This window comes from Oryza brachyantha, chromosome 2, assembly GCF_000231095.2.
Source record: "Oryza brachyantha chromosome 2, ObraRS2, whole genome shotgun sequence".
Taxonomy (NCBI): domain Eukaryota; kingdom Viridiplantae; phylum Streptophyta; class Magnoliopsida; order Poales; family Poaceae; genus Oryza; species Oryza brachyantha.
The window spans coordinates 8,859,893-8,874,457 of record NC_023164.2 but is presented as its reverse complement, the minus strand read 5'-3'; the positions used below and the strand labels follow the sequence as shown (position 1 = coordinate 8,874,457).

Sequence of the window (14,565 nt, the reverse complement as noted above, 5' to 3'; positions counted from 1 at the left end):
GAAAACTGTTGTGATTTTTAATCTGAAACTGATGTAATAGATACTACACAAGATATTTTAACCATAATTAAATGTTAAGTCAAAGATTATATATACATGTCACTGAAGCTGGAGTTTCTTAAAAGGGTCTTAGGAGTCATGACGTTCCATTGTAAAATTAGTAACAAGCACCTGCCTCTCTCTATACTAATACTAATTGGACATTTTCTAGGGATTCTTACATTAATTAGAAAGATATTACTGTTGATAGGATAGATGATCCTATAAAGGCCGTGTCATGAGTCACACTTAGAGTTCATCGATGTTGCGTATGTGTCAAATAAATTGACCTAACAAACCATTCAAGTGGAAACCGAATTGTAACAGTCCTGATTAAAAGAGTCCACGCCATATGTAATTTGGTAACTAATCTAATTTAAATCTATCTAGGAACTTTGTTCGAGTTCCTTTTATGTACTATCTATCACCTATGGTTTCAAATAATTATCATTGGTTACTATTTATTTGTTAACTTTGACAGTTTGTCTTTTTTTTAAAGAAAATGTCGTCTAAAAGTATGCATTTAAAGCACTGTTTTAGATATAACATTTGAGGTATACATACTGATAAAATATTCAAATTCAGTAAAAATGTCTGAATTAATTTCAAATGATAATGCAAATGCAGTATATAGAATCAAATAAAACACACACACATATATATATGGAAGCCTTTATCCTATTACCAGGTGTAGCTACTCCCTTTACGTCTAAGGTGCAGAAACACATCTATACATATTTCTTCTCTCCAAACTCTATACATATAGTTGTATTATTCACATGAGATTTAATAGTGTCTATACTTTCTGTTGGGTGGGAGCAGAAACAATTATGAAAAAGTTTTTTATCGTAAACATGCAGAGAGTAGCTACACCTGGTAGTAATATATATATATATATATATATACCTTTGTCCACATGAAGAGCTGGAGTAATTAGATAAGTACTTATAGTATCTGAATATGATTTCTCTTCTCAAGTTGGGACCTATATAAAGTATTAATAGCAAGAACTGTATCAATAAGAAAAGTCATTATAATTATTCTCAGATTAGATGAAAAGTCAGGGTATGGTTAGTCAGATGGCATAATCCCTCTGGTGAACCAAAAAAAAGGAAAGGGATGACGATTAAAGCAGATTTTTCACAATAAACCGACTGTAATAAAGACTAAAAGTTCCATCTGTTCTTTTTGTTGTTGTTGTCGTCGCTATGGAATGCATGGGCCGACACTGTAAACTTTTTTTTAGAAAGATCATTGTAAGCTTTATCATGTATATGCATAAAAATATCTGTACCTTTGAAATGGATATTGTTACTTAGTGTGCAGAAACTACTTTGATATCGCTACTACATCAAAAATAAAAAATAAAAAACAATGAAACCCTCAATCTAATTTAAGCACTATTAATTAGACGCTATGCCATTACCTAAAAGGGGATCCCCGCCCTCCCTCCAAGTTTAGGGAGTTCAGTGACCTAGATGATACATGCACACAAGTTTAGAGACCGCTGGTGCACTTGACAAAAAAAAAACCACTGAAGCACGAATGACAACCCATAACTCAAATAACAGATAAAACACCCCCAACTCAACTTCTTAATATAGATGAAATACCCCTTCAGCCTGGATCAAAGTTGTTTTTGTATAAGGTTCTCTACCTGATACCCATGATAGACCGTGTCATGATGAGGGACAGTTCCAACCCAGCAAACACAGCCATCATCAGGGCATTTAATTTTTTTACACTGCTATAGTATCATGTTTACATATTTGTCACTCCACGTGTCTATAACATATAACATATGGATCCATATGTTATAGACGCGTCAATTAAATGGTAAATCTAAGAGTGGTAAATAGTTAAATTTCCCACCATCTGATGGAGAGCCACTAAGACTTGGATGTCTCTTTAAGATTTAAGAGGCATAAGTGAAGGGATGCTTTCTGTTTGACAAGTATACAAAACATTGTTGGTAAAATCATAAAAGAGAACACTTTTTTAGCTAAAAAGTTATTATTTCATATTTATAACACGAGAACTTTTTAACCCAAAATTCAATTCAGTACATTGGCACTGCCCTACTGTTTCCCAGTTTAAAAACTATAATACAATAGAACTTTTTTTAGAAAATTAACTCATAATAGTATTTTATCAATCTGATCATTTAGAAAACATTAATTTCGAAAGTTGAAGCTACTAAGTATGCAGCAATTAACGTTGTTGTATACTACACTGTTAGCTATCAAGTCAAACAAGATGAAAATGCCTCTCTTTTTTTTTTACTATAACTACTGGTTCCACTGCAGTCTACAAAATTAAATATTGGATGAAATTTCCTCAAAAACAAAATTTTGGTGTCATACAAGTTCTGAAACAAGGGTGCAATATTTAGGAAACATCGACACATAAGTAAACCAGCATGACAACTGGTTACCTTATAGCTGCATGCCTTTCAATTATTTTTTCTTCATCTTCAGTGAATCCAACCAGATGTCATTTCCAGTAAAATCCACATTAACAAATTCTGAAAAAAAAGCATTACTTATCACAGATTCCTTTTGTAAATGGGATAAATAGAATCTTACTGTACAGTAATTAAAACCAAACAAACCTTGCATCAATATCATTTTATTTTTTGAATAGCCATCCAGCTTCCAATATGCCTCCCTGCCCTTTAACATCAAGGGCTTGCTCCTATGGACTCTTGCCAGCTTCTTCTCTATTGTTGGCACAGTGAAGTGAAACAAGAGAATTTAGTAAAACACACTTAATTAGTTCAGCCTTCACTACTATTAAAGTCTTAAGGAAAAGACAAACCATTCAGTGAATATATAATCAGGAAAGATAAACATACTCTCTATTTCTTCAAACTTTCTAAATATGAAGAGAAAAGGATAAACAAAAAACTGGAAGTAAAAGAATGTTGCCTTCAAAAAAGAAGGCAAAATAAGTAAATGATTAATACTTGATCAGCGTCTCTTGCTATAGACTATTATAATGTTTTGATTTCTCGACCAGAAAGCTACACTAGGTTATTCATACTAAAGTATTAATGATGCATTTTCTATTTAAGAGAACGATATAAAGATAATAATGAACCCTTCTTGGTTTGTATTCGAGCATTCTCTCTTTTCCAAACACGATATATAATTCTATTAATTATTTACAGATAACCTTATCACATTTCACTCCTATTGACATTAGTAACAGAACTAGGTACGATCCCCACTTTAATTACTAACACATTGGCCACAATGCCTCCACACCCATCCAGTTCCATCTAGTTGAACCACCATAAACACGTAAAATGTATCCAACTCTAGCATAAGAACACTATAACTCTGTGACTACAGATGTGTGTTTACAAAAGGTTGATTAATAGCTATGGTATCTGGAATGTATAGGTTTGATATGCTTTAGGAGCTATGATGCACTCTTAAGTAGATCCATTGCCGTAAAATGTATCATACTCTAGCATATGAACACTATAAACATCAGGCACTACAGATATGCATTTCGAAGTTATAGCAAATGGGCTTCGGTAATTTGGGAAGAGGGACAAGTAACATAATCGGTGTAATCAAGTTGGATACAGTCAGATCACACTATTCACATATCATAGCCCAAAATTTCATTTAGTGTTGGATAGTGTTGCATATCGTACAACTTATCCACAATCCTGTCCCATACCTTTTTTTTCTCAGAATCATGGTTCTTAAAGAGTCTCCTAGGCATCAGGGCGCCAACGGGAAGCAAACTGTGGCCACCACCTAGCTTCTTGTTGACTTTTTGCCTTATTTTCATATTCCCATTGAAATATCGTTAGATCTCTAGTTTGTTGTTAGTGATATACCCTAGAGGCAATCATAGAGATGGTTAATTGTATCACATACTATGTTTATATATTTATCTACATTGTTCCTTGAGATAGATGACACATTATTGATTAATGAATATGTGATTCGTTTATGAGACTCTTTATTATGTTGTAAGTTACTATTTCATCAGACTCCCTGATTAAATATCACATGTGAACAAATGTGATTAGATATCAACACATGTATTAATTGATGATCATGTCTCATGGATCATGGTATGGAGATACCAAATCGATCGTGTGGGCACGTATTGGAGAACATGGTGTTGGATAGATCCAACATGAGACACTGCAAGAGCTATATATGATGTGCCATCAGTGTTCTCGCTATGTGTTGATGTATAATCCTTTGAATTGAGATTATCATGGTTCTCAATATGTGTAATGGTTTGCTTAGGGACTACTAAATGTTACATCGTGACTAGGTAGTTATAAAGGTAGTCTTCGGGCCTATCATGAAACATGTAGTGATATGTGAATAATCAAGATAGAATTTGCCCCTTCATTTGGAGAGATATCTTTAGGCCCCTCGATGTGATAGATTATGAAAGTGCATGGCCATGCCAAGAGTGATTGAGCAGTCAATCATAAGTTAAGTAATCTATTACAGGATCGAGAGAATGATTAAACAATTGAAAAAGAATGGCACATATCTAGCATTGAGCTTAATCGATATCGTGTGGCAAAGGGATTAATAACATTCTAAGTTCAGCCGATGTGATCTTTATGAATATTCGGCGGGTCAATATGTTCTACTATGGGCCGTTATTGGCACGTGAACTAGAAAGGAGTTTTCGGATTACAACCGAGTATTCGTGAACCTATGGGTCACATGCTTAATGCGCTAGAATATGGGAGTTGGATACTGATCCAATGCGGGCTCAGTTTGGATAGGAGTCTGAATAGAACTCGTACGGGCCTTGGAGGCATAGTTTCGGGTCTTATATATACAGGGGCGAGGAGGCTAGCTTGGTACGAGAAAAACCCTACCCGTCTTCCTGTTCTCCTCCCGATCCAAAAACCCAGTCACGCGTGGACTCTAGCACATCTGCGCATGACGTTTCTTCCCTGTACTCGTGGATACCAAAAGAGGCATCGCCAGATCGTGGTGCTAATCGACAAACATGCGTCAGTGCATGTGTGTGAAAGAGAAGATCAAGCTGCAATGATCATCTACTTCCTCTACCTATTTACTACTTTGGCTTTTAGTACCTTCTTCCATTGCACAGTGCGCCGCGCGGTAACTATCTATGATCTACACCTTGCATGGTTCCTGGTTTATATGGAAGAAAATTTTGTTTTTTATGTTTCTGTAGTCTACCCGTATCCCTACATATGCCTCATGCTCACGTGTGATAGGGGTCGCCTTACACTCGCCTTAAAGACTAGGCATCGCCTATGCAATTGGGTAGGGGTGGGTCGCCTTGTGACCGTAAGAACACTACTCGAAATCAGATTTCGTAACTATTTCTTTGGATGTCTAATACGTGGACATTAAGCCTGTTTTGAAATTGGAGTGTTAAAAAATTAACAATATATTGAGGAAAATTGTGCAATATTATTTGTGAGCTCGTTACTTGGTAATTGGCAAATCTTTTATCATGTTCACAAGTGGAGTCACAATGGATATTGTTATGTCTTTGATAGTACAGGACATTTGAGAGGATACAAATCTTCCTATATTCCACCACATTTTTTTGGGGGATTCAGATTCAGAAGGGAACCACCCCGCATCCTTCTCGTAACCCTCAGTTTAGGCAGGCAGACAAGAAATAATCGTCATGTTTACACCCCTACAACCAGGAACGACTGCGTATGCATGGGAGGGAGAAAGAGTTTATTAATTCCTTGCTTAATTCATAATCTCTAATAAAATGGAAATAATCTTCTTCTAAGAAAGAAAGCTAAAGATACCAACTAATCCCCATTGATTGTCCTGCCTGTGGTTGGCTGCAATCTGCACCGCGCTATTTGCATTAAGTGATGCGTGGCCGCGATCTTGACCAAAATACCACCTTTCCCTTCCTACAGAAACAGTTGGCCCGCCCCTACGTTGAAAGACAAGTTAGAATCAAGCTTGGAGGAAGTCTCCAGTTTGGTTGTCTCACCCTCCAAGTCCTCCAAAGCACCTTGTGCGAACTCATAAGCAACAATTTTGTTTGTAATCATGATTAGGATATATTTTTCATCACAATTTTAACATGGTCCTAGCTTCCTCACCACCATTGTGGCAATAGTGAACCACCATATCTAACCAGGACCAACCGGTGGATGTGGATGTACGTCGCACCGACAGAGAAGCCACGCAACTTGTCATGGCAGTGGCACCACGGGTGCGGTGTGGCATCCACTGCCACCTGATTAACCGTGATTTACGAGCTGCACTCACATGCTCGTGCCAGGCTCATGGCAATCTCCAATGTCAGAGGGGCTTGCCAGTCAACGTCGATTCTACACGACTCTTACAACACCATGTAAACATCGTCGAGACCTTTTGCTCGATTGTGATGTGAACATGGCAACCATGGATACGACCATTGCTCACATCATATGCCAACAAAAAGATATTGAGATCAAGTTGTCCGAATTTTTGGGATGGTGCTGATTTTAAACGGTCCGTTTTAGGCCCACGAGTAGTTGATGGAAAACTTTCGGAATCATCTTTCCAGCGAATCCAGCCTCACTTTCAAATTCCTTCTGACTCACCAGAAATTAAATAAACAAACTGTTACATCACCTTTTATGGGCATATGGGCTATAACTTTGTCTGGGACTCCAGCCTAAGAGAAGCCCAAGGGAGTTGTGCCCCAAACAAAGGGAGGACGCCCCTATGACCTCCTCCACTCCTTACATAGCTAGTTACCCTTCAGGGTTATGGGGTTTTGATTAATTGAAAGTTTAGCCATTACTACTTGGCTTGTAAATGTGCGTGTCGGTTAGACTGCCCAGTTATTGTTCAGAACCACACCTTATTAAGTGTTTCAACTTATCTTAGTTTCACTCATATTTGCAATTTAGATTGCTTCTATTTTATTCTTGCTTGTTCTCGATTGCTTGCAAGAGTAAGGTTGATCTACATCGGGCCATTGGCAAGATCAATAATTCCTGGAGAGGTGTATCGATCACTAAGACACAACACAACATCCTATACGGTTGTAATCAGATCATCAACGTCTTTTCCACGAAGAATTGTTTGGTGTAGTCCTCCATAGAGGGAGTGCGTAGAAGTTTGGTGAGCTCCGCTGGCATGCAGAGGGAGCCCAAAACACAAGTACACTATGAAATGAGTTCATAGTAGTTCACCCTCGTCGCTTTTGAGCTGCATGTACCATTGTTGGGCACCATTGACCTGATGAAAATATGTTAAATATATTCTCTTCCTGCATCATGTGTTGGCCGCAAAGATATTGCACGCAATTCTTTAACTGCGGTAGAGTCTTCCTTGTCATCCAGAAATTCCAAATTTTGGAAATGGAAACCCATTTACCTTTCCTATCTCTATCTAACGTGTGTGAAACAAGCTAGCAATGCTAGTTGAAGTTCCACGCTATATATCTAGCCCTTCGCCAGTGGCCCCTTCCACGAGCTTAATGGTGCATGCTAATAGGGCATCATATGCTTGTCTAGGCTCATGGTGATGGTTGCAAGTTTTTTTCTCACTGGGAATCGAGCACTGTTGGGTGCTCCTCACAAGTTATGACCATGGAGATGATGGTGCCACCCTGTATTCCTAGCATGCAGTTCACCTCCACCATCTGACCGATGAGGTGCAACTACAACAAGAGTGCTAAGCCCTCCTTGGCGTTTGCATGTTGTTGCACCCTGACCTTTTGTAGTAGCATAGTCACATCCTTGGTCTCGTAACCATTGCCTCCAAATGTCATGGACGGATGCTGCAGTAGCTCTAATTTGTTATGGGCTAGGATAATTAGGAACAATTATATCTTTGATCTCTAATTCATGGATATTAGACCTACTTGAAATTGGAGTGTTAAAAGATCTATTCAACGATATATTGATGGAAAACCTGCCATATTATTTGTGAGCTTGTAACATGATAATTAGCTAATCTTTTATCATGTTCACAAGTGGAGTCACAACGAACTTTGTTATGTCTTGATAGTATGGGCATTTGAGCGGAACCAAATCCTCCTATATTCTATCATGTTTTTTTTGTCGATTTGGATTCGGAAGCAAACTAGGTATTCATTTTTATCTCCCGTATCCTTCCCGTAAGCATCAGTTAAGGTGGCAAACAAGAAATACTCGTCCTGTTTACACCCCTGCAACTAGGAACGGTTGCGTATGCACCGGAGGGAGAAATAGATGATTAATTCCTTGCTCAATTCATTAATGTAATATGGCTGATCCTCTTATAGGATGCCCCCTCACATAATCTCTATTATAAAAAGGAAATAGACCTTCTCAGGGAAACAAGCATAAAGGTGGAGACAAATATAGTTCAAAGAGATGTAGACATGTCCAGTCAAACTGTTCAAACCTTTTATGGCTGTCAGCTTGACTTCTTTTGCCTCCTTTATCTGAGGCCGCCTTGTTAGTTCCTAATTTTTTTTCCAAAAACATCACATTAAATTTTTAGACACCTAAATAAAGCATTAAACATAGATGAACCAAAAAACTAATTGCACAGTTATGGAAGAAATCTTGAGACGAATCTTTTGAGCCTAATTAGTCCATGATTAGCTATAAGTGCTACAGTAACCAATATATGCTAATGACAGATTAATTAGGCTCAAAAGATTCGTCTCGCGGTTTCTAGGCTAGCCGTGAAATTCGTTTTTTCATTCGTGTCCAAAAACTACTTCCGACATCTGGTCAAACGTTCGATGTGATGTTTTTGTCAAAAAATATTGGCAACTAAACACCACCTGAGAAGTAAGCTGATTACTATTTCCTTCAATAGGTATTGCTCCTCCCTCCATTTCATTCTTTAACCTTTCTCTTCGTTCCTTTTCCAGCATGACATAGAAGTTTCTTATTACTACAAATACAATTGAGTAACTAGACAAAAGATAATAAGCTTGACAGTGTCAAGGACCTTTGCTGTTGCAGCCCGCACTTTTGCATTGGCAATGCTCCTCCTTTCATCTGCACTGTCATTATGTTCTTCAATCAATTTTCTCACCTTTCTGATCAAATGTTAAGGCACGGTTATAGACATTATAGTAAAGTAAACTATTCCAGCAAATGCAGTTAGATGTACTTACGTGGTACAGAGGGCCTCGTCCCAAAGCAAATTGAGTATGTGAAGTTTACAGGAAGGACTGAGCTTGTTGTATCCTGGCACTCCCCCGTTTAAACACTCAAGATGCAATTCCTTTGACATAAATGCTGATTCCTTGATAAAAGCATCTAAATCTTTCATCCATGCATCTACATTTGTTATGTATAGATCAAACGCCTAGAAACAAAATAACCTTAAATGTTTGTTTAATAACAAAATTTGAACATAAAGGAAGGAAACGTTGATTTGGATTGTATTTACTTCTCTCCCTTGTCTTCTTTGATGACTGACAGCAAGTTTTTGTGAAAGTCCACAATAAGCTCAGGTACTACTTCAAGCTCTGGACCTCTTTCTATGTCTTGTAGAATTTGTTCAGGTTGCCCCTTCCTTATCTGAAAAATCTGCATCAAAGTTTTTTTTTTTTCATTCCATTCACAATACGATATATAAGACTAGTGTATACTATAAGATAATGGAGCTTAAAATATTATGTCATAGAAACAAGAAAAAAAATCATGGAGACTATCTTTGGTAACTACATTGAAAGGGCAACCATTAATTCAATGAAAACCTTTTTTTGACGGCACTGCGGATGGAATGGAGAAATCAAAGCATCAAAACAAACACCATGCGACCCAAAAAAGCAACAGAATAGCAAAGGGAAGAGAAGACGATTGCGGTGATTCACCTGGTGGCAGGCCTTGCCAGCCATCATGGAAAAAAAATGCTTGGGCAAAACGGAGATCGCAAATTTGTGATGTAAAATCAAATGAAGTACAGCTCACAACTTGCTCCAAGGATGTGTGTATATATATATGCATTAATTTCATAGGTGAGAAAACGGAAGGTATTTAATGTAAAAATCTGGAAGCAAGGGTGTAAGCCAGTAGTGCCAGATCATGGCATGCAAATATAAATGGTAAGATACTTGTAACAGATGTAAACCATTTAAATGCCCCCTAAATTGTAAATAGCATTTTCCATTCTATGATGTTAAACTATCATCGTTAGTTGGCATCTCTATTGTCCTTTTAGTTTCGTCGTATGGAAAGGCCTAGCACCATGGCTATATCGTTTTATGGTGAAACGGCTCGACCCTCACCTAACACGCTTAATAGTGCAGGTATTACAACCAAATAACCCTTTTTTTTTGTTGTTTCTGTCGCATCTGCTGGACAAAAGTCCTTTTAAAAGAACTGGATTAATCTAACTTATTTCTATCATTAGAAGTCCCAGCGCAGAAGCTACACAATGTAATGTTTTCATGCCTCATAGCTTATAAACCAATCAGTTGTATTTCTTATTTGATCATTTATTTCTCTCGAAAGGGATTTAATTATTTAAAGATGCCTTTTTAGGAGGTTAGCACCCTTTACGCGGCACAGGTGTTACATCTCAGGTGTTACATCTCTTATGTCAATAAGACCAAAGGGATGGATATTAAATGATAAGAACTGCTAAGGAAGTGAAATAGAATGTTTCCTTAAGCTAGAGGTAAAGGACAAAACAATTAAATATTTCAATTTATACCTTTGATACTAATTTGTAACACTTACCAAGAGAAAAATCAATTATTTTGAAGATGCCTTTTTAGACTATAAGGTTTTCAGAAACAAAAGACATGCAGTGATGCAACAACGCTACGGGCTCCATGGACAGCTAACATGCGCGAGAAAGCTTATTGCATCTTTTGACTTGAAACATGTAGCCACAGGATACACTGCTTTGAATAAATTGGATGCATCTATGATAAATTTAAGAGAAGTGACAAACAACTCACCTACTAGACATTATGATTTTTGAACTTGCAATTAAGTTTATAATCCAAAGAAAAAAGTTCTAGTTGTGAAGAAAATCATTGGCACTTCACCTCTGGAGGGGTTGATATCAATATATCTGCAGCAGCCACCATATATGAACCCTTGTTCAACAATTTATGGACCGAAGTATAGTACAACGTATTGACGTTATGATCTGTTACCTCTGCCAGCATCCTCCAATTCTTCTTTCTGCCAAATAAAAAGGATCAAATGCATACCTAAAAACTACACATGGCATACATATTCTTAACATGACTTACCTGCATAAGCGATAACTACACATGCCCCTGCATATGGAGCAGTTCCAGACATTCTGTGACACCTTTTCTGCATTCTGGTTGCATCTGAACAGACAAGAAACAAATGGAAAGCAGGGCAAGATGCTCTCTGACTATGGCAAGTGATGTGTTCATGCCTAGAATAGTTTATAAAAAATAGTTGTATTTCTCTTTGCAAAAGCAGAAGCAGTAGACAACAAAAAATAAATATTTAAGTTTAAACCTTAGTTATTAATTTTCTAATACTTTCTAAGACGAAGATGAATAAACTATATGGTTTTCAGGAAAAAAAGCAAGGGTGATGTCATGTGGGGCCGCACGTATGGGAGACGCCGTCGCACGCGTGATGTGCGCCGGGACACAGAGCACGCCCAGCGCGCGGCTGAGGAAGCCAACATGAGTGGCTAAGATTCCTTATTTCCCCCTTAATTGCATGTAGGCATGCCTGGGGCTATTTAGAGTCTGTAATCAGCACTGTGAAAAAGAAATCAAGAATCATTCATCTAATCTCCTCTCCTCTCCTCTCTCCTAAACCTGAACCCACGGCTGAGGGGTAAAACCTCGCCGGGGAAGACGGACTCCGGGGAAGACGGACTCCGGCTACGAATTACGTGGCCGCGGCCTAGCTACCCGGGGCCTTGACGCCCTTGATAGGTGATTCAACAATATTCTCTATGAATGACTAATATCATTTGAATAAATTAGGTGTACCTGTATTGTCTTAAATATAAGCGAAACAACCAACATACTAGATATTATGATTTTGGATCTTTTTCAACTAGGCAGTGCCTTTAGATATAAAATGGTGCCACCGTCAGTTTCCTGTTAGCGGCAATCTATTAACTGTTGGGGGAAAGACCATTTTCCCGTTGCTAGCTTCCAGGGGAATTTTGTAGATGAAACCGCTCGTACAATTGTGTTTTGTAGAGCTTGCACTCGTCAATGGGAAGACGTAGAATCATGCACTTCACTAGCACGGGATCCCTTATCTCTAACGGGTTAAAAGCATCATCTGTATCGGGCAGCGCCCTCGTCAGTTAGCAAAGGTCACTGATGTGTGCTAACATCTCAATCGGACACAAGCCCGTCACGGATGGAGCTTATCTCAATCGGGCCGAGTTACATGCCCGTCAGAGATAAGCTTGACCAAACGGTGCGAGTTAGACCTAGCCCGTCACGGATAGCCTATCTCAATCGGGCTACCACACAAGCCCGTCACTGATAAGTATTTATCTCTATCTCTATCGGGCCAAAACAAGGACCCGTCACAGATAGATTTGACCCACGTGAGGAGTCAAAATTGACCTGGCTCGTATGGCCTTATCTCTATCGAGCTCGAACCTTAAGCCCGTCATAGATGACTATATTTTTACTGGCCTATTCTAGAGCCCGTCACAGATGACCTTATTTCTAACGGGCTTAGGTAGTACGCCCGTCACTGATGAGTAGGTTAGTAAAAAAATAAAATTTGTTTTTTTGCTAGCCTCAGGCCTTTGCTAGCTATGCCCACTGCGAAAATACAGATTTATATACAGATTTATCCTAGCAACCTAGATTTCAGTCCATTCCCATCACATATATATACACATTTCAGTCCATTCACATATTCCATCACGGCAAAAGCAATTCATAAAATATTATACATATACATTCACATCCTTTCTAGCCCACCAAAGCAGAGTTATAGACTAAAACAAGTTAAGATGTAATCAATTAGTAACTGAGACATTATGCAATCCAGAAAAACAAATAATACATATTAGATCGACTTAAGTGCAGTAATTGTCGAAGCATTGTAAATTTATGTCGCAAGTATAGAATTAATTACAACTCTTGTTCAACACAATTCAATGATTATATAATTACACAAATTGATGTTTGTCACAAGCATTAGAAATGTGGAAGCATTCATAGACGAGCTAGCTAACACTTGACTCTAATAATTCCTTTGCTTAACAAGATATCATCAAGTATGAATCATGTTATCTCCTCTTGAATGATATCGAAATTGTTTTCTAGCATCTTTGAGAGTTTATCCTGCATGCGAGGCACAAAGTTAGTCTACATACGTTGCGAGTTGTCGTCCTACGTACATAATAAATAACCGAATCACACACCTCAAGGTCAAGCAAGGCCACCTTGTCTACGAAGCTTCTCATGTTATGGCAGACGTGAAACCCACACTGGTCACCAACTTGTTGACGTATTGAGAAGTCTTTCTTGTGACGAGCGTGGGATGTCTGTCCTTATGCCTTCCGCCTTTTGCCATGTACTTGACCCAGGCGTCATTCAAGGCAGCTTCGATCGCCGTCCAATTGTATATGTTTTTTTGATGTTGGAGTTACGGTAGTAAACCAAACTCCACTTCGGCACTATGACTAGAAGAATCCAGTGACCCCTACGACGTAAATAAATTGATAGTTAAGTACTTAGAGATATGCACGTCGTCGCCTTTCATGGTAAGTAGGGTTCACGCTTACTGTTGATTGTAGGTGCACATAAGGAAGTCCTTGTCTTGATGGGACCATAAGCAATCGTACAAATAATCTACGATGCTAGCTCGATCGGTCTTCAAAGTGGTCTCATTGACGACAGACGGATCGAGCAAGGCAACATGGGGTGCATGACGATGGACATGCTTCCAAGTCAACCTATATGCAAGAAAAGGATCCGAGTAAGCGTAATATATAGTTTGTTATTACCATATTTCATACGCAACAATACTTACAAGGAGTAGCACTTAAGGAGGTTGGTGTTGATAGACCGTAACCTGTAGAGGTCCCATAGATCTCTGAAGTCTACGGCGATGAAGGCCGGAGGCCTGAGGAATGGTTGTATATCGTGTTGCCCTGTGAGCAAGGTGTCTCTATTCTTCCTCCTTGCATTAGATCTCTCCATGTAGTACCCGTGCAACTCCTTGCATGCGTCGCCCATCTTCGATAACACATCATCCCCGACGAACGACATGCCTCACGTGAATTCGGTTGGAGGGTTATGATGAGTTGGCGCCTTGCTGAGATCTAGCTTCTTAGGAGCTAGGAGCGTCCCTTCCACCTTGTCTCTTCCCTTCCCCCTTGATGTCCCTTATTTGCGGGTATCAACCAGCGGTGGGGAAGATTTTGCCCTCCTGAGCTTCTTGGCAGGCGGGGGGAGTTGTGCAATACTGTCTACCTCCGGACCTCTCCACCAAAATCGGTATCGTACTGTAACTGCGGATCTTCAACGGTAGTAGGGGCAGATAAAAGAGTTGGGCGGGGAGGCAGCGGCGGCGGACGAGTACTTGGAGCTGGCCTAGGAGTTACATTG

At 38.9% G+C, this 14,565-nt stretch overlaps 1 pseudogene; it reads right to left on the bottom strand.

The window, feature by feature from the left end:
* Positions 1-2,469: 2,469 nt before the first annotated feature.
* Positions 2,470-14,226, bottom strand: LOC107303515 (annotated as a pseudogene).
* Positions 14,227-14,565: the final 339 nt, after the last annotated feature.